General features: G+C 42.3%; 1 long non-coding RNA gene across 1 annotated transcript in view; it reads right to left on the reverse strand.

The window, feature by feature from the left end:
* Positions 1-27,949, reverse strand: part of LOC124035204 — a 373,317-nt gene that overhangs the window by 269,400 nt on the left and 75,968 nt on the right. Inside the window, exon 2 of the long non-coding RNA XR_006838700.1 lies at positions 11,084-11,158. This is a non-coding gene — a long non-coding RNA (uncharacterized LOC124035204). The remainder of the gene's footprint in view (positions 1-11,083; positions 11,159-27,949) is intronic.

A 27,949-nucleotide genomic window follows, 5' to 3' on the forward strand; every position in this document is an offset into this window, starting at 1 on the left:
CGTGAATAAAAAAAAATAGGGAGAGATTTTTAATTAGAGAAGAATTGATTTAACTTTTTCAATACTAAGGATAATATATTTATCATGTTTCACATTGGATTTACTAACTACAAAAATGTAAGATGTGATTTTAATTTTGGTGCCTCTCTGCACACACAAGATTGTTAGCTAATTAGCTATCTCTGGTCCCACGGTAAGCTAACTATCGGAAGTTCAAAGACATTCAAAGTTCCTCCACAGAAGCCTCTCCTCCGTAAGATTAATTCTGCGGGCCTAATTCAGATAATGCATGTTATAACAAGATGCCCAGTGCTTGAGGCCAAGCGTCCTCCTCCACCCTCTCTTGCTCTCTCCCCACCCGTAAACTTTCAGTCACATTTCAGGCCTTACACTTGTCTATCCATTGCGCATGTAAAAAACTACAGCTTGCCCGCTCCATAGCAAGCTGCTCTATCCGCACTAATTGGTGAGGTTTATTTTCAAGGTTTAAAGAGGAACAGAAAGGAACTACATAAACCTGTACTTTTTTGGGGTTCGAACCGGATCAGAACTGTATTTTGCAGGTCGGAACAGGAACTTTCAAAGTAAACAAAGTAAACCAAAATGTATTAATTGTGTTAGAAGCTGTTTAAAAAATTATAAGTCTGAATTTTCAGCTTCAAATTAGAGATGGGAGTTAGACATTATTTTTAGATTCCGTGTGAGGAAAGTAGAACTCTGATAAAAGTGTCGGGAGAGGAAATATTTTCAGCTGCAGTCCTGACAAGTCAATCCAAAACACAACAAAGGCTGCTGCTCTGATCTGGACTGATACGGTCTGTCCTGTCTACAATCCCTCGACTGTAACCACAGCGATATCAGGGGGAGGAAGTGGACATGTTATTGTTCGACTGTAACCACAGCGATATCAGGGGGAGGAAGTGGACATGTTATTGTTACAAGCTCAAATACTTTTGGTGGATGACACATACAGAAGACACACTCGCACACTACAATACAAACTAAAAGTTGTGGTACACACCTGCTGCTCGCTCACATATGCACAGACAAACCCTGTACCCTGTACTCGTTTGCATACTCACAAAGACTCAAATGCATCTTAACATACACACATGCTAAGACAAATGGACTGAGATGCAAAACGGTACATGAAAAGGGATACAGTTAAGCACGCAAATATGTACACGCATTCAAAAAACAGCAACTGAGACCCAGATGCACATTAACAAATGCTCTCACACAAATATACTCATGTATCCACTCACTCACGCACTCACTCACTCACTCACTCACTCACTCACTCAGATGCTCAGCCTTTATACACAGAACTGTAGTTGCAGCCTGTGCCTTTGGCCCTGGCAAGGCTCCACCCTGGGCTCCTGCAGCAGAAGGAAGGAGAACAGACCTGTCCAAACCCCAAAAGACAGGAATGTCCAACCCCACCCAAGATAAGCAGGTTTGTCACTAATAGCAATGCACAGAGCACAGCCCTGGGAAACACCAGGGCCAATCACATGCAAAGAAAACACAAGATGAGGTGCTTTGCAGCTTTTTACATGCCTGGGTTCAGTCTTGGGTCAGCTCTCTCTTTAAAGGGAAATTTCACTACTGCTCAATTTTACTATACATGTCCATTTATATGAAATTATTATATTATATGTTTCATAAAAAGTTAGAACTTCCTCACTAAATGCAAATACGGTCTCACGGGTAGAAAGGGGCCAGCTACATTTCCTGGTTGTAAGCAAACCACAATATCCAGAATTCATATTTATTTCAGGACGCAGTACCGCTAAGTGGAGGCATATCCAGTTGTGAGAAATAGCCAAATGTCTGTCTGTAGCCAGCACTTTCAGCCAGAGGATTTCGAAGCGGAATTGAAGTCTCAACTGATGGGGTTGCCATGTTATTGAATGTTGAAAAGAGATGCTATTCCATCGATTTTCCCCTTCACCTCTAAGAGGAAGCTGAGGTAACGTAGCTAACTTTACCTCGCTAACAAACTACATTTGTTTATCTAAACTAAAACCTAGCTAGCTAGCTTTAATAATATGCTGGCTAGACATTCCAAAGCATGTAATTAGCCAGCTGCTATCTGGCGATGTGATTTGTAACTTTTAAAGATAACATTAGCTTTGTTAGCTAGCTTAATAGCTAACGTAACCAAACTAACTACCGGAGGCTAACGTGACTATGTGTTCTATTTAGTCCGATTCCGACAACATAAGTAGAGGCGTCAACATAAGCACCAGGAACTAAGTAAGTCTCCTTCTAAAATCATACTAAATATTTCCCATGATGAGCAAATAAACATACTGGAACTAGGCATAAATATGGACTGTGTCTTGTTGTCAGAGTTAGTGTGTTTACAAGTAGGCTACAACTTCTACTGTAGTTTTCTCTATATTATGGAGGCTTAGTTGATTGTTCATGTAAGGCTTGAAGTCAACATTAGAGAAAAGGAGTTATTAATAGGGAGGCGATGGTGTGGGTGACTGACTGGTGACTGTTGGGGGTGGGTATTGTGTGTGATGTTTAGTATGATCTATTGACATGAGGGGTGTGGGTAGATAGAGTACCTTGTTTGATTGTGTATTGATGGGGACAAAGTAGTAAAATGTTGTCTAATCACTGACTACTGTGTGTCCTACAGACTAACCCTGGTACTGATGACAATGACCTTCAAATCAAATGTCATAGTAATGTTGTAGTAACAATGAAGTGCTGTAACAATGCTGTAGTAACAACCTTAACCAACAATGCAGTATTAAGGAAATAAAACAAAAAAAGTAAGAGATAAGAATAACAGATAATTCAAGAGCAGCAGTAAATAACAATTGCGGGGCTATATGCATTGAGTACCGGTGCAGAGTCAATTTGCAAGGACACCAGTGTCGAGAGTAATTGAGGTCATATGTACATGTAGGGTGGAGGGGGGGGGGAATACAGATAGTCTGGTTAGCCATTTGATTAGATGTTCAGGAGTCTTATGGCTTGGGGGTAGAAACTGTTTAGAAGCCTCTTGGACCTAGACGTGCTGCTCCGGTACCGCTTGGCGTGCGGTGGCAGAGAGGACAGTCTATGGCTACAGTGGCTGGAGTCTTTGACAATTTGTAGGGCCTTCCGCTGACACCGACATCAGGCAGTGATGCAACCCGTCAGGATGCTCTCGATGGTGCAGCTGTACAACCTTTTGAGGATCTGAGGACCCATGCCAAACCTTTTCAGTCTCCTGAGGGGAATAGGTTTTGTCGTACCCTCTTCACCACTGTCTTGGTGTGCTTGGACCATGTTAGCTTGTTGGTGATGTGGATGCCAAAGAATTTGAACCTCTCAACCTGCTCCACTACAGCCCCGTCGATGAGAATGGGGGCATGCTCGGTCCTCCTTTTCCTGTAGTCCACAATCATCTCCTTTGTCTTGATATCGTTGAGGGAGAGGTTGTTGTCCTTGCACCACACGGTCTGACTTCCTCCCTATAGGCTGTCTCGTCGTTGATCAGGCCTACCACTGTTGTGTAATCGGCAAACTTAATGATGGTGTTGGAGTCGTGCCTGGCCGTGCAGTCATGAGTGAACAGGGAGTAGCCCACAATATCCGCTATGTGGATAGAGCAGTCGTTTGAAAGAGTAAGACAATTTCAGCGAGACAACTCAAAGGCAAAATCCATTAAAGCCAAGATATTGGAATTCAATGCCCTTGACAATCAACCATTCTCTGTTGTGGGTTATGTTGGCTTTCGCCGACTGGTTGAGCACCGGTACACACTACCAAGTGAGCTATTTTTCAGACGTTGCCCCACCGGAGTGGGGCAACGTAATAGCGTCACTGCTATTAACTTCATGACATACATGCTATGGAATGCTGTTTGGGTCTTTGTGTGTCAAAAAAGACACAGTAGCACTGTCAAAGCTGTACAGAAAAGTCTGTAAACAAGCAAACACCGGCCACAAACAATGTGTTTGTCACATCTGCTCCTGCTATGCCCTCTGGTGTTCATCCGGTGTCTTTCTTCTCTGTGTGATTGTGTGGTTGGAGACAGGTGTGCTGGAGTCAGAGCAAATCCCTTCCAGCTGCAACTCGTTCCATAATCAAGACCTCTACAAATACTCAGTCCTGCCACTTTCACTCTGCCAGATCGTAATCTCTGCTCATTACCGCTCTGTCTCTGGCTCCTGTTCCACATTTCACCACCCAACTACCTACCTCTGGATTGTACTCACCATCACTACCTTGGATTCCCCTCAGGATCTGTTTACCTTGTTCTACTCAGCCAACTCCAACCTCAGTCTCCACATCTGTTTTTTCTGCAACTCATCCGAGCTTCCCCGGGTCTGCACTCCATATTTCTTTGTAACAATAAATATTTTGGTTCATTCATACCCATTTCCTCATCTGAGTCTGCTCTTGGGTTCCCCGGTGTCGCTCCACTTAACAGTGTTTACAATACCGCATTGGTAATAAAGCAACATTTGTTCGACCGCAACTTCTGGTGTAGCTAGCTTTAGCTTGGTACCTAGCTAGCACCAATACAACCAGCCTGAAAACAATGACCAGTAGGAACTGCAGTCATTTTCATTATTCTTAGCAATGATTTAGGAATCCTTGTAAATATTAGCTAGGTTGCCACTTGTTGTTGAATTTAAATTTAGTTCATGGACATAAATAGCTAGCCAGCTACTTAACCCTGTTGCCCAATGCTAAAGTTATAAGCAGCCAGCTAGCTTCATCTGGCTATTGAGGCTTGACCGGACCATGTGTTGTGAAGCTAGCCACAATAAGGATTAGGCACAATAGTGGAATTTGCAGTTTGCCATTGACAGTGAATACATAGTAGTAGAATTATGCCCTAATTTATTTTGAAGGCTAACTGCAAATCCACTATTGTGGCTAATCCTTATTGTGCAATAGGTCGAAGCAGTGGGTGGTAAAGAAAGAGTACAAGAGGCTTGTCCACCTGGCTGTGGAGTGCAGAAAGGACCAGACAGTTGTCAACAAGGAGCCAGAGTCTCAACCCCCCAACCCAACAACCTTGGCAACGTTACCATAATGCCAAAGCCTGCTAAACCAGCTGGCTTTACTCATTTCAAGAAGAGGTTCACCTGCTGAAGAACATTTTGGAACCTGCCTGGAACATTCAACCAACACAATATCCATATTCAGTTAGACTGATATTGTAATATAGTATAGAATGCTTAGTATGCTCACAACTGCATTGTGCTATAGATAGTGATCGCTTTTGTACGTATATAATGGTGTTTCATATAATATTTTTACAAGTGTACAGACAAGTGACTTAATCATTCCTGCTGCATCAGAAACCAATAAAGTGTTGACTTCAACTTCTGGATCAATTCATTGTGATATTATTGAAATGCATTTGGATAAACTAGCTTTAGACTTACTGCTAAAACAATTGATGCAGGGAGTTGGTGTACATTTCAACTTTAATTTGTTGGCAAGTAAACATGTTTCAATAAAACAATAGATTAGTCTGTCTAACTGAGGTGAGTTTACACAACAGGTATGTTAATGTCTGACATACACCACATGAATAAAAGTATGTGGACACCTGCTCGTTGAACAGAGTGAGCAATGAGCTGTCGCCCACTCTTAGCTATGATGTGGGCGTGCCCCAAGGATCAATACTGGGGCCCCTCCTGTTCAGCCTGTACATTAATGATCTGCCTTCTGTCTGTACTGGGTCTGAAGTTCAAATGTATGCAGATGATACAGTGATATATGTGCATGCAAAGAGCAAGCAACAAGCTGCACAAGAACTCACTACTGTCCAGGTTTCAAAGTGGCTCAGTGACTCGTGTTTGCATCTAAATGTGAAAAAAACTGTTTGCATGTTCTTCACAAAGAGGGCAACAGATGCTACTGATCCAGATGTCTATGTGTCAGGGGAGAAGCACCAGGTGGTATCTGATTTTAAGTACCGTGGCATCATACTTGATTCCAACCTCTCTTTTAAAAAGCATGTGAAAAAAGGTAATTCAAATAACCAAATTCAACCTAGCTAATTTCCAATTTATATAAAATTGTTTGACTACAGAGGTAGCAAAACTGTACTTCAAATCTATGATACTCCGCCAGTTAACATACTGCTTGACTAGTTGGGCTCAAGCTTGCTGTACAACATTAAGACCTATTCAGTCTGTCTACAAACAGGCTTTCAAAGTGCATGATAGGAAGCCCAATAGCCACCATCACTATTACATCCTCAGAAAGCATGAGCTCCTGAGTTGGGAAAATCCTGTGCAATACACTGACGCATGTCTTGTATTCAAGATCCCAAATGGCCTGGCTCCCCCTCCACTCAGTATTTTTGTTAAACAGAAAACCCAAACATATGGCAGCAAATCCACAAGGTCTGCCATGAGAGGTGACTGTATAGTTCCCTTAAGGAAAAGCACCTTTAGTAAATCAATTTTCTCTGTGAGAGCTTCCCATGTCTGGAATACACTGCCATCAGACACACATAACTGCACCACATATCACACTTTCACAAAATGCATGAAGACATGGCTAAAGGTCAATCAGATATGTGAACATGGTCCCTAGCTGTGTGTTGCCGCTTTCCATGTTTGTTGTCTGTAGCTTGTGAGGTGTGGAAACACTTTGTTGCTTTTATGAATTTTGTCTTACTGTTTTTTGTTCTATGTTGCTATGTGTGTATGCTACGTCTTGCTTGTCCTATGTTGCTCTGCCTGTATGCTACGTCTTGCTTGTCCTATGTTGCTCTGTCTGTATGCTATGTCTTGCTTGTCCTATGTTGCTATTGTCTATATTGTAATTGTTTTTAATAACCTTCACAGGGACTGCGGTTGAAAATTAGCCGGCTGGCTAGAAACCGGCACTTTTACTGAAACGTTGATTAATGTGCACTGTCCCTGTAAAAATAAACTCATGGGCATTAATATGGAGTTGATCCCCCATTTGCTGCTATAACAGCCTCCACTCTTCTGGGAAGGATTTCCACTAGATGTTGGATCTTTGCTGCAGGGGCTTCCATTCAGCCACGAGCGTTCGTGAGGTTGGACGCTGATGTTGGGCAATTAGGCTTGCCTCGCAGTCGGCGTTCCAATTCATCCCAAATGTGTTCAATGGAGTTGAGGTCAGGGCTCCATGCAGGCCAGTCAAGTTATTCTACACCGATCACGACAAACCATTTCGGTTTGGACCTCACTTTGTTGATGGGGGCATTGTCATGTGGAAAAAGACAAGGGCCTTCCCCAAACTGTTGCCACAAAGTTGGAAGCACAGAATCGTCTAGAATGCCATTGAATGCTGTAGCATTCCCTTCATTGGGCCTAGTGCAAACCATGAAAAACAGCCCAAGACCATTATTCCTCCTCCACCAAACTCAAATGTATCTTAACATACACACATTTTGTTATGGGATCTTTCACATCTCCTTGAGTCATCAACTTCTTTGTGAGAGAAAGACGAAAACAGTATTACACATTCATGGGTAATCGTTGTGTACTGATGGAATTCTACTGTAGCAGCAAGGTGTAGAATGAGATGTCTTACAGACACATGTTAGCTAGCTAGCTACAACACACAGGTATAGTTACTCCAAAACTAGTTACTCCAAAACTAATGAGTCATAAAGCCATAGTCTTTCCGTTACTCTCCGTCATTATCATCAAAACATTTATCAAGTTTTGCTCCTAATGAGAGGCTAGTTAGCTAGCTAGCTATAACAGACTATAGTACATTTTAGGTATATCAAATACACAGCTAGCTAAACTTGGCTAGCTTGCCTTGCAGTGGTACTAGCAAGCCCCGATATGTCCAAATCAATCACCAAATTGTACTGTACAACACTGCTTTGTGTAAAAAGAGAGCTTATATTGCTAGCTAGCTAATAACAGCAAAATTACTTACTAATTTTTCATTTGCCCTCCTGAGTCCTGGCCCAGCTGGTCTAGGCTGCCGCTGCTTGTTAGTCTCGCAATTATTTTTCCTTGCTGTCTCAACTCCTCTTCAGTGTATTCTGGATCAAATAAATAGGGTCGTATGTTCCTATGTAAAATAAAATAAAAACATGGAGGAAGCGGAATCATCAGAAGCAGCCATTGTAACTAATTATTTTGCAATCTCGGATAGACAGTGCATGGTTATATAGCTTCCGTGAACCTGTAAACTACTACCTCCACCGTTTTGAAAAGACTGCCTTCGAGGGTGGGAACAAAGAAGAAGGGCTCCCGTCAGGCTGTAGTCTTTACAAAGCCAGGGAAAATGAGTCGACCTAGATATCCTGCAATGTCCTGGCAGATAGGAAAATTGTTGAGACAATTCCAATTGCTCTATTGGACAAGGACAACCATATCTACTAGGTGCTAGCATGATCGTGCAATCAGCAAAACACAAAGGCCACAATAATTGCTACAAAACATGACTCGTTTTTAGATCATCAGACAGCAGGCTCAATCAACCAATGATGTCATTGGTTGAACTCTCCCAACAATTTTTTTAATATATTTTTTTAAATACAGCTATAGTGCATAATTATGTCTGAAACACCCTCTCATCACTCATAATTATGTAGGAAGACTAGAAAAACACCCCAAATAGTGTATTGTGGTGACATTTCCCTTTAAGGGCCAGCCAGAAAGGCTGGTTATCTTTACCTCAACCCATACTTTTTTTGCCCATCAGACAGAGGGTATCACAGGAGGTTGGTGGCACTTTAAGTGTGGAGAATGGGTGTGTGGTAATGACTGGAGAAGAATAAGTGGAATTGTATCAAATGCATCAAACACATGGGGCATTCCATTTGCTCCGTTCCAGCCATTATTATGAGCCGTTCTCATTGGCCTCCACTGGTGGGCAGGGTCATTGAGTATAGTGGCGTTGCAGTTTCAGCCATGGGCTCTCAGCCCTGTTTCATTTAATCATTCCCATTACGTCTTTTAAACAACTATCCATCACTCAAACATCTATCCATCCCATCACTATCCATCAAACACCACTGTATACCATTACCAGGAGGGAAACACTAGAACAGGTACCAGTGGTGGGAACTCGGAAGGATCTGACCCTCGACGTACACATACACAGACACTCAGAGAGATACAAATGCACACACATACACACCAGGGTTGAGGTCAATTCCATTTCAATTCAGAAGGTAAACTAAATTATAATTCTAGTGTACTTTCTGAATCGTCTGGAATTTAAAAGGAATTGACACCAACCCTGATACACACAAACTTGGACACACACACACTTCCTTTCTCTCGCATACACACACACAGTGGCAATCACAGAGTAGGACATAAGCCCTCAGAAAGGAATCGCTCCCAGCATCACTAATGCAGCTCATAAATCACTTTGCGCGTTTGGGTAATGCTCCACTGAGGAAGAGTGGTGAACCGAACCAAGGCCTGTACAAACCAAATCAGTTTATTTGCTGCTTACACTGATTTGTAAATGATAAAGCAGGTGCAGCGAAATTATTGTGTATCTAGCTCCAGCAGTGCAATAAATGTCTAACAGTACAATACTAATACACAAATAATGAAAAAGAAAAAACAAGAAACAAGTGCCCCCTTCCTCAGAAAATAACAGATCATTCTTGATTCAATGTATTCATTTGTCACTTCCTAAACTGAAATTGAATTGACCAAACCTGTGTGATGTTTTCCATGGGATTAGGGAGTCCCTCGTCACTAGTAGGATATATCACACACCGCTGGCGATAGCACCACACTCTGCTCCAACAGCTCCACTAGTCCACAGACTACCATGCTAGGGCTGATGAAAAGACAAGAACCAAGGGTTCTGATCTCACATGGGAAATTAAGCAGGGCCTGAAGCACACTTCAATGCTCCAACACATACTGTATCAAATTTTAACTTTAGGGGGGGACACAAAAATGGATGCAAGATCAAGATCTATGTGGCAATTTCCTTCTACCTATTTTTAACCCAACACTATAAGTAGGGTAAGAGAAAGTTTTCATTGGCATGGCACAAAAACATGCCTTGGCTTTACATGGTTGTTAGACACCTGGAGAAGAGTCTGACTGGCCATAAAACAGACAGTCTAGAACAAGTCTCCAAGGTATTTCTCACAGGCAGCCCTAGTCACACCACATACACCACCATGCCACTGCCCCCCAGTGGCCGAGGCCGGCATCACCTTCAGACCGCCAGCGTTGTGTTGACACATGAGCACTCGGAGCACTCTCAGGTTCCATCTCATTGACTCCTTAGATTACCACCTGGAGCAGAGCTGAGAGCTAAGAAGCCCTCAGGAGAGCTCTGTGTGTGGGTGTGTTGACAGTGTGTAAAGGTACCCATAGTACCCATGCACCCGCCCGGTAATCAAAGCCAACAAAACACTGCTTCCTAAAAAAAACTCTGGCACAGCAAGTGACCAATTCAACCTGCCATTGATTTCAGAGATATTGGGTAAACAGAAGAGTTGTAATAAGTCTGATGGCTGTGCCAAACACAGGAGACATGACGACAAAGGCAGATCTGAGGGATAGGCTAGCTAGCATAGCTCTACTGATGTTCCTGGAGCAACAGCTCACACATTGATTTACCCGGATGTTTCACCCAAAAGACTCAGACTAGGCCTACATGAACCGGCATCCGTGTCTCACTGGGCCATGCCTCTGTCGGACCTGCCCTGATTTGGGGCCAAGCCCTGGGTACTTTCCAGCTGGCATTTACATATCAATGGCTAACTGAACATTAACACCTCAAAAAGAAAGTTTTCAATGATGCAGAGGTTGTTGATTCTTCTCACCAAAGTCTTTAGTGTCACACACCTGATGGAAACACAACACGAGAGCCGACGTTAACATAAAACTCTGGCGGCCCCTCTGGTGTGGGGATAAGTCTCAATGGAAAAGCAGCATTACTGACTGGAAGGGAGACTCGCACGGGTAAACCCACAACCATCAGTCTGACCATCCATCCAGACAAACAGACAGACATACGTTTAGGGGGGAGGAATGTGTGTGTGTGTGTGTGTGTGTGGGGGGGGGGGTCCATGAGATGTTCTTTGGATATACAACACACCCATAAGCACAGGACACATTTGGACATAAACACACACCTATCTGTCTTAGGTAGCACTGGTTGTCTTCTCTCTGGTCCTGCTCCACGCTGGCTGGCAGCTGTCCACACCTTCCTAACAGGGACAAGAGCAGACACACACAAGAGCAGACACACACACATCAGTCAGTCATCAGTAACTCACATTAAACACACAACACTCAGTGTGTATTGAGTGTGTTTCACTGCCTCACTGCAATGAACTGAGCGCTCCCTTTGAGAGCTTGTTTTGATACAGTATCTGAGGCGGAGAGAAAGAATGAGAGAGAAAGAACGCAAGAGATAGCAAGAAAGAGAACTAGAGAAAGAGAGAACGCGAGAGAGAAAGAGAGTGAGAGAGAGGGAGAGAGGAGCAGCTGTGGGCCCCACCAGGCCATCTGGACGGCCCCCAAATACTAGGGCTGACCCCATTTAGTCGACTGGTCGATTGTTTGGTCGATAGGCTGTTGGTCGACCAAGATCTCTTTAGTCGGTGATTAGGAGATTTATAGGTTTACGGTAATGATTAAAGAATTCCACCCTGAAACGTAACTATTAGTGATTATTAGTTTATGTAGCATGTATAATTAATAATTAAAGTACTAAACGTAAGTCCAATAAGGTTCGGTAGAGACATGTGAGGGAGAGAAGTGTGTGTGTGTGTGTGTGTGTGTGTGTGTGTGTGTGTGTGTGTGTGTGTGTGTGTGTGTGTGTGTGTGTGTGTGTGTGTGTGTGTGTGTGTGTGTGTGTGTGTGTGTGTGTGTGTGTGTGTGTGTGTGTGTGTGTCTAAGAAAATACCGAGAATAATTCAACTGTGTATGACCTGACCTGGCTAGAACTCTGAGAAACTTACGATAGGACAGGGAGTCCTTTTCAAGGTTCCTCTAATCTCTGGGGAATGGAACTGCCGGCTTGGTAGTGATAAACAGTGGATACAACTCACCTACTGTTTGTGTGTATGTATGTGCGTAAGTAGGAAGTGAGTTATAAAATGGATGTCTTTGTATTATGGACATTAGAACGTTCTCGTGAATAAACTGTACAAACCTTTTGCATGAGCTGAGTCTTTGCCTAATTATTATTAAACCCAGGGTCTTACAAACCTCGGGGATTGGTCAAAGCTTATTGATTGTTAGTTATTATCATTGGGATTGAAAATTCTCGTGACAGTCGAGCAGCAGCAAAAAAAGAAAACATTCTTGGTGTACAAGACACCTGTCTGATTCATACTTGTCTGATTCGCGCCTGTCTGAGTGGACTAATTAATTGTGGACGCCGTGAGGATATCACAGTCCATCACTCTAAGGGATGTGCTACTGAAATGCTGCAACACTAATAAAAAATAATATTATTTTATAACAAATGCGGTATCTCCTACGTTTGATAGCGTTTGCTGTCCGCGGTTCTGAAACATCAGTGAGCTGATGAATTGGGGCCTTTTCCTAGACCATATTACTATGTGCATAATAGCAAAGTTAACCATACTATTTGTGTTGAGTTAGGAGATGAGAAAACAGCCCTTGCCTTAATTGTCTAAGAAAAGATCACAGACCCAATTTAATTAGGTCTGTGATCAATAGCCTAACTGTTAAATGTGCCTGGCTTAATAAATCATCCATTTAGTATATCTACAGAAATAAGACAGATCTTGCTTCTGTTGCCTGTTTGTTTAATAGCCTACTGATTCTGTGAGAGCCTCATGCAACACAACACTTGCTGCAGAAAATGCTTGACAAAGCAATCAAGAAAAGAGTTTGAGAAGGGTCTTGTATCAATTTTCAAAGAAGTATTATTATTTTTGCTAATGTAGGCAACGTTAGCTAGCACTAATCAGTTGTACAGTGGCTTGCGAAAGTATTCACCCCCTTGGCATTTTTCCTATTTTGTTGACTTACAACCTGGAATTAAAATTAATTTAGGGGGGGGGGTTGTATCATTTGTATCATTTGACACAACATGCCTAGCACTTTGAAGACGCAAAATATTTGTTATTGTGAAACAAACAAGAAATAAGACAAAAAAACTGAAAACTTGAGCATGCATAACTATTCACCCCCCCCCCCCCAAAGTTAATACTTTGTTAGAACCACCTTTTGCAGCAATTACAGCTGCAAGTCTCTTGGGGTATGTCTCTATAAGCTTGGCACATCTAGCCACTGGGATTTTTGCCCATTCTTCAAGGCAAAACTGCTCCAGCTCCTTCAAGTTGGATGGGTTCTGCTGGTGCACAGCAATCTTTAAGTCATACCACAGATTCTCAATTGGATTGAGGTCTGGGCTTTGACTAGTCCATTCCAAGACGTTTAAATGTTTCCCCTTAAATCACTCGAGTGTTGCTTTAGCAGTATGCTTAGGGTAATCTTAGGGTAATTGTCCTGCTGGAAGTTGAACCTCCGTCCCAGTTTCAAATCTCTGGAAGACTGAAACAGGTTTCCCTCAAGAATTTCACTGTATTTAGCGCCATCCATCATTCTTTCAATTCTGACCAGTTTCCCAGTCCCTGCTGATGAAAAACATCCCCACAGCAAGATTCTGTCACCACCATGTTTCACTGTGTGGATGCTGTTCTCAGGGTGATGTGAGGTGTTGGGTTTGCGCAAGACATAGCATTTTCCTTGATGGACAAAAATTAAAATTGTAGTTTCATCTGACCAGAGTACCTTCTTCCTTATGTTTGGGGAGTCTCCCACAATACTTTTGATGAACACCAATTTTTTTCTTTAAGCAATGGCTTTTTCTGGTCACTCTTCTGTAAAGCCCAGCTCTGTGGAGTGTATGGCTTGAGTTTGAGTTTATTTTTACAGGGACAGTGCACATTAATCAAAGTTTCAGTAAAAGTGCAGGTTTAAGCCAGCTGCCTTTTCAACCGCAGTCGCTGTGCAGGTTATTAAAAACAATTACAATATAGACAATAGCAACATAGGACAATCAAGACATAGCATACAGACAGAGCAACATAGGACAAGCAAGACGTAGCATACAAACAGAGCAACATAGGACAAGCAACACGTAGCATACAAACAGAGCAACATAGGACAAGCAAGACGTAGCATACAAACAGAGCAACATAGGACAAGCAAGACGTAGCATACAAACAGAGCAACATAGGACAAGCAAGACGTAGCATACAAACAGAGCAACATAGGACAAGCAAGACGTAGCATACAAACAGAGAAACATAGAACAAAAAGCAGCAAAGTTTTTCCACACCTCACAAGCTACAGACAACAGACAACATGGAAAGCGGCAACACACAGCTAGGGACCATGTTCACAAATCTAATTGACCTTTAGCCATGTCTTCAAGCATTTTGTGAAAGTGTGATATGTGGTGCAGTTTTGTGTGTCTGATGGCAGTGTATTCCAGACATGGGAAGCTCTCACAGAGAAAATGGATTTACTAAAGGTGCTTTTCCTTAAGGGAACTATACAGTCACCTCTCATGGCAGACCTTGTGGATCTGCTTCCATATGTTGGGTTTTCTGTTTAACAAAAATACAGAGTGGAGGGGGGGCCTGGCCATTTAGGATCTTGAATACAAGACATGCGTCGGTGTATTGCACAACACTTTCCCAACTCAGGAGCTCATGCTTTCTGAGGATGTAACAGCGATGATGTCTATTGGGCTTCCTATCAAGCACTTTGAGAGCCTGTTTGTAGACAGACTGAATAGGTCTTAATGTTGTACAGCAAGCTTGGGCCCAACTAGTCAAGCAGTATGTTAAGTGACGGAGTATCATAGATTTGAAGTACAGTTTTGCTACGTTTGTAGTCAAACAATTTCGTATCAATTGGAAATTACCTAGGTTGAATTTGGTTATTTGAATGACCTTTTTTCACATGCTTTTTAAAAGAGAGGTTGGAATCAAGTATGTTGCCAAGGTACTTAAAATCAGATAGCACCTGGATTTCTTCCCTGACACATAGACATCTGGCTCAGTAGTATCTGTTGCCCTCTTTGTGAAGAACATGCAGTTTTTTTCACATTGAGATGCAAACACGAGTCACTTAGCCACTTTGTAACCTGGACCATTACAGTAGTGAGTTCCTGTGCAGCTTGTTGTTTGCTCTTTGCGTGCATATATATCACTGTATCATCTGCATACATTTGAACTTCAGACCCAGTACAGACAGAAGGCAGATCATTAATGTACAGGCTAAACAGGAGGGGCCCCAGTATTGACCCTTGGGGCACACCTACATCATAGCTAAGAGTGGGCGACAGCTCATTGCTCACTCCGACACACTGAGTTCTGCCTTCAAGGTATGATTTCATCCAACTCAAGGCATCAGGGGAAAAGTTGAACTTGGACAATTTGTGATGAGAATCTCATGGTTAACCATATCAAAAGCCTTCCTTGGGTCCAGAAACACAGCCCCAACAACGCCCCCTTTGTCCATCTTGGACTTCACATTTTCCAGAAGAAAACAGTTGGTGGTTTTTGTGGAGTGTTTCGCTCTGAAGCCAAACTGCATGGAGTGTAATGTGAAGGGGCTGTTGTTGAGGTGGGCAATCAGTTGTTCTGCTACACACTCTTCAACAACCTTTGACACCACAGGTAGTGTACTAATGGGCCTGTAGTTACTCACGTCAACAGGGTCGCCTGATTTAAAGATGGCCGTTGTTATGGCCGACTTCCATACCCTTGGAAACACCACGAGACCAATAGATGTGTTGGTGACCTTAGTAATGGGGCCAATGAGTGACTCTTTGTCATTTTTAAGAAAGGTATAGTCCAGCCCAAACACATCTTTGGCTTTAGAGTTCTTTAGTGAGCTATCACCTTGTTCACCTTTGACTCAGAAACCTCCTTTATGATGAAGACAGGTTGAGCATCATTTACTAGCACTGAGTCCAAGAAACCAGTGGAGGGGTTCTGTGTCAGTACCCTGACAGAGTCTATAAAGTAGGAATTGGCTATTGCTATTTCAACTGCATCCCGTGTTACATTGTTATTCACCATGATTTCTAGTCTTTTTGCAGTGTTACTATGGTCTTTCCCTGTTAACTTTTTTTAGATTCTCCCAGATCAGTTTAGAATTTCCCTTTGCTTCACCAATTATGTTAATAAAAAAGTTTGCCATGGCCTGTCTGATTTCTTTCATCACCTTATTTCTCAACATGGTAAACCTATGTCTGTGATGATCTAATTTGGATCTTAGGGCTACTTTTAGAGCATAATCTTGTTCTTTCATCAATTTCCAGATTTCTCCATTTAGCCAAGGAAGAATGTTCTTTTGGACAGGTTTGGATTTGATATTCTTTAGGAAACCATTTATTGTAGTCTGGATTGTGGATAGAAAATCTTGACTATCAGCTTCCACGTCTGTATAGGACAAGAGATCATTCCAGTTAATTCCCTTATTTGCGTTTTCAAAATAGCTTAATTCACTCTTAGGTATTCATAGTTTTATCTGGCTTTCTAACAGTAGAGAGGTTAAACCTGCTCTTAGACAGCTTTCTGGCTATAAGTGTCAGATTATGATCAGATAGCCCAGTAACCATATTGAATGATTTAGTCACTCTCTCTGGTTTATTACAGAACACCAAATCAATCTGTTTTAGAGCAACAAGTCACCCTGGTTGGCCCTTTAACTAGCTGTGTAAGGTCAAAGATATTAGTGATCCGTTTGAGGGTCTTCCTACAAAACTTGTCTTCATAATTAATGTTAAAATCTCCCATTAAGATGACCTCTTTCCCAAAGTCACATTCCCTAAGCATGTTATTAAACTGATCAAAAAACACACTTTTGGTGGAAGGTGGGCTATACATTCCAATAAGGGTCAAATACATTTGGGGAGACAGTGTAACATTCAGGCCAATACATTCTAGTTCATTATAACATGACCACTCAATTTTTTACATCAGATATGTTCTTTAATGTAAATCATCACTCTTCCTTCAATCCTGTCTCTCCTGAAAACATTGTAGCCAATCACAATCAAAGCAGCATATGGAGAGTTTTTATGGAGCCGTGTCTCTGAGAGGCAGAGGAAGTCAAGGTTGGAGTCGGTGAGTAGATGTTGAATTTGATCACTTTTTGGAATGACACTACGAGTGTTCAAGTGCCCCCCTAGTAGTCCCTTGGGCTTAGCTCGTGGGTCCCAGATGACTCGAGAGTGATTGACACATTGAAAAAAGTTACATTTTCTGTGTTTTCTGATGGCTGGGTTTAGTCCGTTTTGATTAGGGGCAGTTCGGTAGCGCAATTAGCAATCCCTCCCGCCTGCACTGGATGCGGAGAACGAATGAAGCAGCTTGCGTACCAGAAGCAGAGTCAGGGATCGCATATAGCGACTTGAGTATTTTTGAAGAGTCAAAATATATCCTGGAGCCGGGTGAGTCGAGAGAAACCATGGGACCATAGCACTCACCCACTTCCACAGCGGCGACGATCAGTGGACGAGGCCATCCACCGCTTTCCACTCCGGTGCGTATCGCTGGCTCGGTGATGTTGGGCCCAGGATTGAGTTGCACATCCCCGGAGAGCAGGAGGGTAGTGAACAGGTAGTTTAACACATTCCGATAAATGCTGGACTTGTTTGTTACACCTAAGCGGTTCAGTGGAATAGGGAGCGAGATATACTTCGCCATTATTCAGAACATTATGGTACGCTGTGTACTGTCCGCTCCCGTGGAACGGTGAACCAATGTGTTTGGTGTTGATATTCTCCGGCAGTATATTTGTCATATCCCAGCAAGGACGCACTCAGTAGAGCAGCTACATAACTGACAATCATGGTAGAGTACTGGAGATAAAGCGCAATTATGTGTTTTAACTCTTTGCATGAGTTACTTAGCTGGGGTCGGCGTACACCTGATGGTTTAGATAAAATTCCAGCATTCGAATGAGAAACGGCACCTGCCGCACCACCCTGTCTTGCAGATCCTTCAGGGTTATCTTTGGTCTCTTTCTTGCCTCTATTATTAATGCCCTCTTTGCCTGGTCTGTGAGTTTTGGTGGGTGGCCCTCTCTTGGCAGGTTTATTGTGATGCCATATTCTTAAAAATGTTTAATAATGGATTTAATGGTGCTCCATGGGATTTTCAAAGTTTTTTATATTTTTTTACTAACCAACCCTTATTTGTACTTCTCCACAACTTTGTCCCTGACCTGTTTGGAGAGCTCATTGGTCTTCATAGTGCCGCTTGCTTGGTGGTACCCCTTCATTAGTGGTGTTGCAGACTCTGGGGCTTTTCAGAACAGGTGTAGATATACTCAGATCATGTGACACTTAAGATTACACACAGGTGGACTTTATTTAACTAATTATGTGACTTCTGAAGGTAATTGGTTGCATCAGGTCTTATTTAGGGGCTTCATAGCAAAGGGGGTGAATACATATGCACGCACCACAATTCTTTGAAACAAGTTATTTTTTTCCATTTCACTTCATCAATTTGGACTATTTTGTGTATGTCCATTACATTAAATTACAGGTTGTAATGCAACAAAATAGGAAAAATGCCAAGGTGGATGAATACTTTTGCAAGGCACTGAACCTGCGCAAAACACTGGGATTTTTCATCCAATAGCTTGTTCTCCATCTTCTTTTTAAATAGTGAGCCAACATGTTTTCAGCACTTATTTCCATGAATGATCAAACTTTTTTTCACAAGCTCTCTTCTTTCTCTGCAACAGACATTTAGTGAGCAATATGTTTGGAATATCAAATTGCAATCAAATCGCAGTATAGAATCTCAATACATATAGAACCGTGAGAATGGTGAGAATCACAACACGTTGTACAAGCACTTAAGTAATGTGATAATATCGTATCGTGAGGTCCCTCGCAAAAATCGCACCAAGATTGTGCAAGACAGTGGAGTCCTAAACTGAAAAAAACACCCCAAGTACGAAACAATATTAACCACCAGCCTACAGAATTGGGTGACATTTCTGTCACTGCCAGTGTAAATTCCTACTTAGTCAGCAGGCAGGGAGTGACCATCTTTTAATTGATTCACTAACTGACTTCACAATCATCCAATACCCAGCAGAGCAGTAAAAAGACCCATGATATCAGATGCCATCTCTTTAAAGCTGGCCTTAAACAACAGATTTACAAAATAAAAGAGAGATACTGTATATACAGTGTATGTGGACACCACTTCAAATTAGTGGATTCAGCTATTTGAGCCACAACTGTTGCTGATGGGTACATAAAATCAAGCACTCAGCCATGCAATCTCCATAGACAAACATTTGCATTAGAATGGCTTTACTGAAGGGCTCAATGACTTTGAAAGTGGCATTGTCATAAGATGCCACCTTCCCAACAAGTTAGTTTGTCAAATTTCTGCCCTGCTAGAGCTACCCCGGTCAACTATAATTTATGTTATTGTGAAGTGGAAAAGTGTTCATCTGGAGCTTCATGAAATGGGTTTCCATGGCCGAGCAGCCTCCATATGAAATGCCAAGTGTCAGCTGGAGTGGTGTAAATCTCGCCGCCATTGGACTCTGGCGCAGTGGAAACACGTTTTCTGGAGTGATGAATCATGCTTCAACGTTTGGCAGTCTGACCGATGAACCTGGGTTTGGCGGATGCCAGGTGAACGCTACCTGCCTGAATGCATAGTGCCAACTGTAAAGGTGGAATAATGGTCTGGGGCTGTTTTTCATGGTTCTGGCTATGACCCCTTAGTTCCAGTGAAGGGAAATCTTAACGCTACAGCATAAAGTGACATTCTAGACAATTCTGTGCCTCCAAAATGTGGCAACATTTTCCGGTTTCAGCATGACAATGCCCCTGTCAACAAAGCAAGGTACATACAGAAATGGGTTGTTGAGATCAGTATGGAAGAACTTGACTGGCCTGCACAGAACCCTGACCTCAACCCCATCAAACACATATGGGATGAATTGGAACGCCGACTGCGAACCAGGCCTAATCGCCCAAGATCAGTGCCCAACCTCACTAACGCTCGTGGCTGAATGGAAGCAAGACCCCACAGCAATGTTCCAACATCTAGTGGAAAGCCTTCCCAGAAGAGTGGCTGTTATAGTAGTAAAGGGGGGACACACTCCATATTAATTTTGGAATGTGATGTTTGACAAGCAGGTGTCCACATACTTTTTGTCATGTAGTGTATATCATTAATGACCAAGAGTTTGGCAAGGTGAGAACTGAGAGAGTTACAAGTGAATGCCCATATGTGACTGACCGGCTTGATTCAGTCTTATATAGTAACATTTGGAAAAAAATTAAAAAAATAGAGACTATATCATACGTTAGAGTTGAGGAACAATGAGAAAGTAATTCTGCTTTGAAAGTTGCTAAACTTTTGAGAAAATGGCCCTTGAATGTTTTGGTACACCTACTGGGGAGCTCTTCTTTGTGTACACCCATTCAGTATCGTTCCCACCCTCTTATGCCTTAGCCTGATTGCCATAATGTCTATAATACTGTAGTCTATTATTGCAAAAGTGTTTTCTAATGATCAATCAGCCTTTTAAAATGATAAACTTGGATTAGCTAACACAACGTGTCATTGGAACACAGGAGTGATGTTTACTGATAATGGGCCTCTGTACGCCTATGTAGATATTCCATCAAAAATCAGCCATTTCCAGCTACAAGAGTAATTTACAATATTAACAATGCCTACATTGTATTTCTGATCAATTTGATGTTATTTTAATGGACAAAAAAGGTGCTTTTCTTTCAAAAACAAGGACATTTCTAAGTGACCCCAAACTTTTGAACGATAGTGTATCTTTCTTTTGAAGACAAACCCACCACTGGTGTGCGTGGCCAAAGAGCTCTATTTTCATATAATCTGACCAGAGCACCGGTTCCAGCCCAAGTGCTAATGCCGTATAGCAAACTCCAGGCATTAGATTTGTTGGATGACATTAAAATAGAGCTCTTTGGCCACACATACCAGTGGTGGGTTTTGCGTTGAAATAAATATGAATATGCAGATTCCAAACCCATTCCTACTGTAACAAATGGTGGTGGATCTTTTATGTTATGGAGCTATTTTGCTTCCACATGATGCCTTTGTTAAGGTCAAGGCATCATGAACTTTACCCAGTACCAGGACAGTTGAGCCAAAAACCTGGTTGCGTCTGCCAGGAGTATTAAACTTGGCTACAAGTGGATCTTTTTGCAAAACAAGAGGGCTGTCCGAAGGATATCGAGGATCTGGAAAGATTATGTATGGAGGAGTGGTCTAAGATACTTCCCAATGTGTTCTCCAATCACATAAAACATTTTAGAAAACATCTCAGTGCAGTTATCCTCGCCAGGTGTGGTATTGAAAGGTATTGAAAACAGGGGTGTCAATAATTTTGAGCCCTACCCTTTTGAGAAAAAAATACTTGATAAACAGTCTTTCTCTGAGAAATTGTATTAATATAAAATAATATAATTTCCAATATTTTTTTGGGGAGTACAATATAGCTCAGTATTTGAATTATTTATTTTATACAGTCATTTTTGCTCATTTTTATTAAGGTTGTCAATTAAAAAAAATTGTAGGGGAGGGATCTGTGACGATCTACATCCGCGATGCACAAATAATTGAAATGAGAATGGGACATAAATGCCGTGGGAAAACAAAAAAGTGGGGCTCGGTATAATGCAGTCAACATGTTCCGCTGTTCACGGGGGTACTGTTTGGGGTCTGTTGACAGCAGCATCTATGTGTGCCAACAGTCAAACCTGATCAACGAGAAGCACACGGTTCTGATGGCTAACAGGTGGAAGGAACACACATTGAGGAGAAGGTGAACTCGACTCTACTATAGAATCTCTGCTCTCTAGGCTGCCATGTTGTACAGTTCTGCTTCTCTACTGTTGCTCACATCTGATTGTGATAATGTCTATAATACCGTAGTCTGTTATGACAGCCTTAAAATTAAAATGTTGTCCAGCAGCCAGCGCACATGCGAGATTTGGTTCTGTGTGCTGAGATAAGTTATATTGTAGATGGACCATAATTTGTGTTGTAAAGGGACCCGTACTGACACTTTATTACAGCACCATCTCCATGTTTTTGTATGTGTTGAACCACAAACACCACAGTACGACAGCCATCACAATAGCTATTAAACATGTGTGTTTATGTGGTAGGCAGTGTCTGCATGTCCACATCCATCACTGAGCTGTGCTCAATTGTTTGTGAAGACCAACACTAAGAAGAAGGGCTCACTCCCCAATATTTTCCCCCATTGGCTATGGGATTCCATGGCTCCTTTCTCTAACCTCTAGGCAGCCTGGCACCCCATCCTCCCATCTGCACCCACTACTACCCTATACCATCCTCCTCAAACAAATATATCACCAATCCCACATGATGCACATACAGTTTGAACTTTGTTCTGCAAAAGATCTAAGGCGTGTTATCTGGTTACGGTTTCCTTCGCATGGTTTGAATCTTGAGCAGATGGGCTTGGCTCGGCTGGAAGAGGAGTGAGTGATGGGGTCCCACAGGGAACAGTGTGGTGTCTCCTAGGGGTCAGTGGCCTGCTGCAGACTATAAGCCACCCTCTGATCCATCTCTTGCAAGGAGAGGGTTCTGTAACAAGCAGACCAGGCAGCAGGCAGCTGACATGGCTTAACATCAGATTTAACACAGATGACAGGACAGATGACAGGATCATGATCACATCAGATCCACAGTCGCTGCCAAATAGTAGGTAACTGAAACTCTATCAATACACCGCCGAGACCATATGCACCTTAGAAAAGTATTTGCACCGACTACCCACACATCCAATGGTTACACTACACACTACTCTACACACACATGCACTGAGAGCTCAAACACACACACACACACACACACACACACACACACACACACACACACACACACACACACACACACACACACACACACACACACACACACACACACACACACACACACACACACACACACACACACACACACACACACACACACACACACACACCCCCGCTGCTGTTCTAATATATACTATTGATTATTGATTAATGTACTGCATTGTTGCGGGAGCTAGCACAAGAATTTTACTGCACCTTTTATACCGGCTGTAAACTGTGTATGTGACGAATACATTTGATTTGACTTGTTTCTTATCAAGCAGTGAAGAAAGATCATAGGCCGATGTCATGTATATCAGTGGAGGCTGACGAGGGGACGACGGCTCATAATAAAGGCTGGAATGGTGTCAATGGAATGGTATCAAACATGTGGTTTCCATGTGGCTGATACCATTCCATTGACTCCATTCCAGGCATTACTATGAGCCATCCTCCACTCAGCAGCCTCCACTTATGTATATTGCACCCTGAAAACCCACGGTTGTCCATTGAGAGGGAAATGTAGAGAACCCTACACTTTCATGGTCTTTTCGCACCCAAGAAACCAAACACAATCTTTTCTGGGAGATGGAGGGGATTGTTCAAACACTTGTCTCCGCTGTTTGGCAGCATAATTACATAGCAATGCTATCTGGGAAGGAAAACTGACATTTATTGAAAGAAAACTTTGGCGCTTGCTGGAAACAGAAATGTATGTGATATTCTCAAGGTTAAAAATGTAACCTCGCAAACTAGTAACAGGCAAAACAGAAAGCAGGGCCAACAAGTGTTCTGGTTCTAAATTGGGGAGGGGAAGAAAAAAACAGACACAAAAATTATTACTAAAAGTGGTGATTCTGGAAGTAATCCCTCTTTGAGCCGCTCCTAATGTTAACAGCAAACCACTCCCCTTCTTCCGAATGTGAAAAAACACAAACACCTTATCTCTGCATTGTGTGCTGATCATTCCATTGCTAAAAAAGGACATTTTTCACCTCCACAAGGTTTAACATTTTCCATCCACCTTAAGCTGAAGCATCCGTTCCAATAGTCTCAAACTTAACTCGGGATATTCAAGACTATATTTGGACAAAAAGGATCCACTCTATCCAAAGAAAGACACCACAAGTCAAAATATGGTGATTCAAATCATATTCCCAGTGGTTCTCTTCTTCTTTCTCCCCACTCTTTCCCTCACTCCTCTTCTGAAGAGGGGCTTCCTTACCACTGACGCCGCTGGCTTCGAACCTCGGGATGCCTAGTCTGACACTGAGAGCTTCTGCTTACCACCACTGTCAAACCCGATCAGTCTGCCAAAACCTCGTCTGTCATTTAATCATCATAATATGTTCCATAATTTTCAGTGGAAAATGGCTGTGGCGCTGAAACTGTTTTTCAGTGTTTTCATACTGTTGAAGCTCACAGCTGGTTTAATCATCTTCGTATCCTTTCCCAACACTGAAGATCACTTGTGTAGATGTAGACTCCACCTGTGGTAGTACGATTAAGGGCCAGCTCTCCAGGTCCTATTATGGACATATCCAACATATCCTGTCTCTAAGAACCTCCACCTGGCTTGGCTTCGTGGGTAAAGTTACCATTCACTCACACTATCCTCCCCATCTGAGACATCCTATACATGAATTCACACATTTGAATACTTTGCTTGGATCCACAAAGAGACATTGAGTCATACAAGAAGCCAACTAGTATAGAGGTCACACACATTATGCGCATATGATATGGAATTTGATATGACCGCTGAGTCATACTCTGTGTATGTGTGTTAGTGTTTGTGCATGCATCTTTGCACATGCGTTGTGTGTGTGTGTGTGTGTGTGTTGAGTATGTTTACGTGTAGATACACACACGTGTTTTCCCAGCTGTAATCATCTGTCAAATACATCCGCCTTGCATCAGCGTTATTTCCCCATACAGCTTTATCCTCAGTGGGTTCCAGACAAGGCGATCCAAAAGCTGCTACAAATATTCCCTCAGCACCATTCACATTCACCACCACTGAGTGGTCTACCCCAATGCACTCCCCCTCCCCTTCCACACACCCCTCTATCTCCCCCTCTACCTCAGCAAGAGTGCTCACATTATCCGTCCTAATCAACAGGCTGCTCTCTTCCCTCTCTGGGTGCGTCCAGGGGAGAGGCCAATCCTGTCTAACCCCATTAGAGCCTCCCAGCCTCAAAGATGCATTACTGGTGGAGCTCTGTATTGTGTGTGTGCACATGCGTTCATGTGTGTGTTTAGCCCACGGATGGAGCCTACTGAACCCCAGCATCCTGGACATGTGGAAGCAATCACACACACAGAGAGAAGGATGAAATGATTTATAACTGCTTAGCTAATATGGATCCTTAATGGCAGAGAGCTATTGTCCAATCAAAATAAGACTACGCAGTATGAGCACTTACTTCAGAGTCTGGCTAACGTGGCTTTCTGAGTGGAGACTGGAGATATCATTATTGATCAAGATTGGGTGTCTCATCAAAATATGTTGACAGGATTCGGCAGATACTATTAGGCACGGAATACAGTTCACATGGCAACTCGGATCATTGCCTGTATGACTTCTCTGCTGCTACCGCCACAACCATCTGTTCTACAGAGCCATTCTTCCATTGCCTATCAGTAGGTTATTATTCTTGATTCAATGGATAAGGCATAATGGCACAGCATATCTGGCTAAACCATGTCTGACAGAATGGCTGCTATAAGCTAGAGACTAAGCCTAACTCTCAGAAGACAAGATAATAAAGTATACATTAATATTCCACCAAGTCCTCCAATTACCCACTTGAATTGGGTGGCCTACCTAAATGTAAACTGTCGTATCGTGCTTTCGAGCCAAGGGAGATGTGTCATATGCTGTGCTGTGAGCAATCTGACAACAATAAACACTATTATATTATCGTAACGCATGTGTTCAGTTTGGCTTTGAAGTCAATAGCTCTCGCCAAGATATAAATCAGAATGAGATTCCGTCATTCTATAGACATTCACAGCTATGTTACTACTAAATGATAATAAACCATAAAAAGCCTGTAGAAAACTGTAAAAATCTCCATGAGTCCCCTACAGACAGATATACATTGACAGAGAATCTAACTTAAGAGCATTGGGCCAGTAACCGAAAGGTCGCTGGTTCCAATTCCCGAGCCGGCAAAGTGGAAAAATCTGCCATTCTGCACTTGAGCAAGTCAGTTAATCCCCATCAACAACTGCTCCCAGACGCCAACGACATGGACGTCGATTAAGTCAGCCCCATGCACTTCTCTGATTGAGAGGGGTTAGGTTAAATGCAGAAGACACATTTCGGTTGAATGCACTAAGTTGTGCAACTGACTAGGTATCCCTTTTCTTTATTCAGCAGTGGCTGTCAGTGCCGTTTAAGATGAGGAGTTTTTTTTAAATTCTATTACAGCATATTGGATGATTGAATTAGTGAATGGAATATGAATGACAATGTAACATTAATAGGTTTAGGCTACTACATGATACTCAAATTTTCCCTGTACCCATTATGATGTTGCTACAACCTATGAATGAAAGTTTATAACGTAGGTGCACAAAGGTTGAGAGAAAAATTTGAGGTGAAAGCGACACAGACAGACATCACATGACACATTCAATAACGCCTTGTACACTCTAGTCTGCAAAGAAATTATCTCCAGTGGTTCCTCAATTAAAGGTTTTGAGTTTCTGCCGCAGTAGTTTGGGGTAGATTGCATAATTCTGTCATTGCACCACACAATCACAAGGCGGAGTTAGAAAGCTGATCATGCTTTTGGTTTCTCTACCTCTAAAAACAGAAAGAAAGAATTCTAAATAACAAACTGGCTTTATTTACCACAGTGTGAAAGACTGATAGCTCCTCACTATGAAGTGAGTTTCTGAAACACAGAGTCCTTCTTTGCTGATGTGAAGAAGAAACTGAATGAAAGAGACTCCAGTGAGGGAAAAAAGGTTGACCATATGTTCAAGACCTGTGGTATTTAATATATTTATGAAATGTACTAGTTTATTTAGGATATTTAATACTGTATATTCATTTAGGCTCGGCCTATTTAGCATAACGTTATATTTGTCAGCGTAAAACTCAGTCCTCACTCATTCGTGGCTTTGGATCAAAATAAATACATTAAGTACCAACATTTCTGATCGTCAAATAAATCTTATTAATAATGAATAATCAGATGCATTTTGGAAGATTGTCATTTCTCCTTCATTTTATGATTTTTAAAATATATTTTTTAGACATTATAAAATACAATCATACAAACGACAACTACATCACAACTGCCCAGACCCTCCTGCTCACACCCCATCTCGCCCATATTATTCTCTGCCACATGGCCTCAAACTGCACCAATTTGTCTCTCCGTCGCCCAAACACTTAACATTTCAATAATAAAGCATTTAAAAAGGCGGACAATGGGTGATTTCCATTTATTCCATTTTTAAAATATGATTGACAAGAAAAGTATCGTCCAACCCACAGTGTATCTCACTGCACCCTTATATGCTATGTCTTGAAATATGCAGAGACAGCTTTAAAGTTTAATTTACCATGTAATACTTCTGACGGACAATTTTCTAATTCCGCTCATTATTTTGGGACTTTATAACATTCCCAGAAGGGATGGATTACTTTAACCTAATGAAACATTTACTTGGTGATATATTTCTGTCACATCATGATCTGGTTCACCTGTCCTTGTGATGGCCTCCACCCCCTCCAGGTGTCGCTTATTATCCCCGGTGTATATATCCCTGTCTCTCTGTGCCAGTTTGTCTGCGTCAGTTCGTTTGCCAAGTCAACCAGTGGTTTTCCTTGCTCCTATTTTCCCAGTCCCAGTTTGTTTCTAGTCCTCCTGGATCCTTGCCTGTCCTAACTCCGAACCCGCCTGCCTGACCACTCTGCCTGTTCTGACTACCAGCCTGCCTATGCCCTTGTACTGTTTTTGGACTCAGATCTGGTTTCTGACCCCTGCCTGACCTGACCTCGAAACTGCCTATCGTCTGGTACTGTTTGGATTCTTACCTGGTTTATGAACTCTCGCCTGACCCCGACTTTCCTTTG

This window comes from Oncorhynchus gorbuscha, linkage group LG01 (assembly GCF_021184085.1).
Source record: "Oncorhynchus gorbuscha isolate QuinsamMale2020 ecotype Even-year linkage group LG01, OgorEven_v1.0, whole genome shotgun sequence".
Classification (NCBI taxonomy): Eukaryota; Metazoa; Chordata; class Actinopteri; order Salmoniformes; family Salmonidae; genus Oncorhynchus; species Oncorhynchus gorbuscha.